A 4,445-nucleotide genomic window follows, 5' to 3' on the forward strand; every position below is an offset into this window, starting at 1 on the left:
CCCCAAAAAGAAATGAAACATTCAAGTGGTATATGTTTCGCACGCATACTCAGGCAGGTGAATGTTTCGACAGTTTTCAAACCAACTTGCAGTTGAAGGCGTAAACGTGAAATTTTAGTACATTAAAGTCACCGATGATCCGCAATCAGATCGTGTTTGGGATATCGAATGATAAGGTACGTGAGAGGCTATAGAAGGAAGAAGAGCTCCAATTAGAAAATGCTATCATGATTTGTTATGCAAGTGAGCTAGCTGCACAGCAGATTAGTACGCTCATCCTGAAACATTTTGGGGCCAGTGTGGAAGAAGGCACCAGCGCCATAAGCTTAGTGACGCATTCCAATAAGAAACGTAGTCCCAGTGCGGGCGGACATTTTTAATGGCCAACTAGATCTGCCATTTTGTGCCAGCGATCCACAATCGCCATGGGCCACGGCATTTGGGAAGGTGTGTTCCAAGTGTGGCAGAACAAATCACTTTGCGAGGCAATGTTTTTCACGTCCAACAGTGGAGCAAACAGGCTCAGTCAATGTGATTGATGAGATGTGCATTGAAGAACTGTTTTTCATTGATCGGATTTCGATTGAGGACATGATGAGGCCGAATATGCAAAGTAAAAAAGTTTTTCTTACCATTGTGGTAATAGTGATGGTGATGCTGATACCATGAAAGACAGATGGACAACTCCATTAATGCTGAATGGGACTTTAATTAAATGAAAACTCAACACAGGAGCGAGGGCCAACCTTATCATTTGGTCAGGTTTGAATAGGCTGACAGCGTCAATCAAACAAATCTGCTGAGAGCCTACAATGGGAAGGAGATTGCGATGTTAAGCACATGTGAGCTCAAAGCATGGGTACACAACAGAAGTCACACCATAACTTTTTCCATTGTGGACATGGAATGGGAGTTTATAGTAGGAGTGGAAGAGTGTGAGGCACTGAACCTAGTTGAGTGGCTGTAATTCCAGACAGCGCTGTGATAGAGGATGATTACAAATGGCAATGAGATGAAGTGGCACAGTGATCCGATGAGATAAAAGCAAAAGTCAAGCTGGAGGAAGATAAACCAGATGAAGAGATGGAGGAGCCAAAAGGAATTCAGAATTCTGGTTAACGGTCTTCAAAAATGTGGATTTTCTCAGTGACATGATACAGGATCTTAAATCATTTACAAGAATTAAAGGTGAAATTTTCAGGTCCTGGACAGCCAATGAGTTTTACTCTGGAGTTTAAGTTTGAGCCAAATGAGTATTTCACAAATGAAGCAGCGACAAAAACATACCAGATGGAGTCGCAGCCTGATGAGTCAGACTTTTTCTTCTTTGATGAACCAGACATCAAAGGATGCACAGGGTGCCAGATCGACTGGAAGAAAGGAAGAAATGTCACACTGAAACCATTAAAATGAAGCAGAAGCAAAAGGTCGGGGCACTGGTAGAACAGTGATGAAAACTGTACCAAATGACTCCTTCCGTGAGTTTTGTAGTCCTCTTGACGTTCCAGAGCATGGAGAGCTGGATGAAGGTTCTGCAGCAAGACTCGCTGCTGACTTTGAAATTGGTTACTTCCTGCATGAAAACATTATTCCACGAGCAGTGTTACACTTCACAGGAGAAGCTATTGCAGACGATGATGATGATTACGATGCTGGTGATTACGGCAATGATGATGATTATTATGATTACGATGATGATGATTACAATGAGAAAGGTGAAGAATCAGTTGATGAGCTAGAAGACGAAGACTAAGAAAGTTTATTTAGTGTATTTGGCATTAGTGACGAGGTGATAACAAGTGGCATCCAATCTGTGCAGGACAACGATGAGTGTGAAAGTTCTAAGATGGAATGTGTAGAGGCTAAAGGTGAGATTGCAACAGCAGACAAATTAGCTGAAAGTAAAGGAACTGCGAACAGCCAACTGGTAACTGAAGAAATAATCCCCATTTTGGAGAAATTGGCTCCAGAGAAGTATGATGAATTATCCGAAGACCACGGAATAGTTCCTGCAGTGTATTCCCAATTACGCGAGGCCAGTCCATCAAAACACTTGCAGCAAGAACAGATGGATACATTCTCGTGCAGTTCTACAACAGACGAAGCATGTTTCATCATATCAGATGAGGTGAGCCACTAATGGAGCCTAAAATACAAAAGTAATGCCTAATGTTGAGGACATTGATCCAGCTAAGATACTGCAATGCGAGAGTTTGCAGGTCATTCCTGAAGTCGCAAACTTGCCTGCAATTGCGAAAGCGTTCAAAAGCATGCTGACATTAGATGCCTCACCAGTTAATGGGCATACAGTACAGCGTTTGAGCATAAGTACCATACATCAACTAAAACACCTCAATCCAACAAAGGCTCCAGAATCAGCCATTATAGCAGAAGAGCCAGAAACAGCTTTCATAGCAGACAAATCAGAGACAGCTATTAAAGCAGAAGATCCAGAGGCAGCTATTACAGCAGCAGATCCAGAAACAGCTACGACAGCAGAAGATCCAGAAGCAGCTAGTACAGCAACAGTTCCAGAAACAGCTCCTACAGCAGACATTTCAAAAGCAGCTATTGCAGCAAAAGATCTAGAAGCAGCTATTACAGCAAGGGATCCAGAAACAGCTAATCCCTTGGCCAAAATGATGCTCGAGGTGCACAGGAAGATGTGAGTGTGAAGCACACCAACTTCACGGACGATGCCACTAAAGCTAAGAAGAAAAGGAGAAGGAAAGAGCTGATTATAAAAAAAGAGAAGGAAGGGTAAGAGAAGAGTCGAGGACACAGTTGGTCGACTGGGTAGCAGCCGTGACAGTGAAGACACAAGCATCGGCAATAAGGCCACCCCCCACAAGGAGTAGGAAGCATCGCTTCAAAAGGCTGAAAGAGTTGGTGTCTCATAGACCAGCCAGAAAACTGGTTTTTCAAAAGGTGAAACAAGGTCACCCAACTTTCTAATAAAAGCTGTATAATTTCAATTAGGAACATACACATACACTCATTAACTAGGACTGCTGAGGTGCATGCCAAGGACCCACTGATAATCACGAGTCTCCTGTTCCGGTCCGCCAGGATCTATGCAGCCGTAAAAGGAACCCTTTTATTGTTTGAAACTGCAATCCCCCGGGCCCTACCATCGAGACCTGAGTGGAATACGAGTCCCACCCAACCCTTCCTAAACCGTGTCCAGTCCCTGACCTGCAAATGTGTCTCCTGCAGAAACACCACATCAGCATTCAAACTTTTCAGGTGAGAATATCCACAAGCTTTTTACTGGGCCGTTCAACCCTCTTACTTCTCAAGTGACCAGCCAAATTGGGGGGCTTCCACCCACTCCACCCTGTACACCACCCTTCCACCTCCACCCCCACCCCCCCACCATTCCTGAGTCAGCCATTTCCACCAAAAGAGATAATCCAACAATTTTGAAAGTACAAACATCGAGCCCACCCAAGATGGCCACCAAACCCTCCATCAAAGGCAGCACGGTAGCATGGTGGTTAGCATAAATGCTTCACAGCTCCAGGGTCCAGGTTCGATTCCCGGCTGGGTCACTGTCTGTGCGGAGTCTGCACGTCCTCCCCGTGTGTGTGTGGGTTTCCTCCGGGTGCTCCGGTTTCCTCCCACAGTCCAAAGATGTGCGGGTTAGGTGGATTGGCCATGCTAAATTGCCCGTAGTGTCCTAAAAAGTAAGGTTAAGGGGGGAGTTGTTGGGTTACGGGTATAGGGTGGATACGTGGGTTTGAGTAGGGTGATCATGGCTCGGCACAACATCGAGGGCCGAAGGGTCTGTTCTGTGCTGTACTGTTCTATGTTCTATGTTCTATGTTCAAAGCAGACCATGGAACAAGCTGTAGTCACCGTCAGCAAACCCTCCCTGCCCCCACCTCCCCATCTCCCAACACCATCGCACCCAAATACACAAACAAACAACCAAAAGGCGAACAAAAATCCTTCATCCCTACCTCAACTGCCCCAACCCCAAACAAAACAAACATCCAAAGTTCATTATCAAAACCTACACTAAAATAATGAGTTGCCGTTAACCCCTCCACTTCGCTCCCTTTAGCGAACTTCTTCAGTTCATAAGGCAGCGTCCGCCCAAAATAAGATAAATTAATAAATAGCAATAGCAACCAGTTCATATCCAACTTTAAGAAACAAAAAAAACCACCCATCCCACACAAGAACAAGTCCCCAGAATCGCATGTCCTCCCCAATAATACCAAGATCCCATATAAATTACAATTAACTCGCCCCGAAACTATGATTCTTCCATCAGCTTCCTCCGGCTCATCAAAATAATAGTCTTTCAAGTTTAGGTCACTCGGAGGCCTGCAGGATATATCACCCCAAACCAAATCCACTCTCACATAACACGGCCTTGTTAAATGCTACCCCACTTTTAGCCAGCTCGGCTCCCACACCCTGATAGAGACTGATGGCGT

General features: G+C 44.9%; 1 pseudogene; it reads left to right on the forward strand.

Annotated features, from left to right (window-relative positions):
- Positions 1–1,083: 1,083 nt before the first annotated feature.
- LOC119964259 lies at positions 1,084–1,753 on the forward strand (annotated as a pseudogene).
- The last annotated feature ends 2,692 nt before the right edge of the window (positions 1,754–4,445 follow it).

Source organism: Scyliorhinus canicula, chromosome 4 (genome assembly GCF_902713615.1).
Source record: "Scyliorhinus canicula chromosome 4, sScyCan1.1, whole genome shotgun sequence".
Lineage (NCBI taxonomy): Eukaryota > Metazoa > Chordata > Chondrichthyes > Carcharhiniformes > Scyliorhinidae > Scyliorhinus > Scyliorhinus canicula.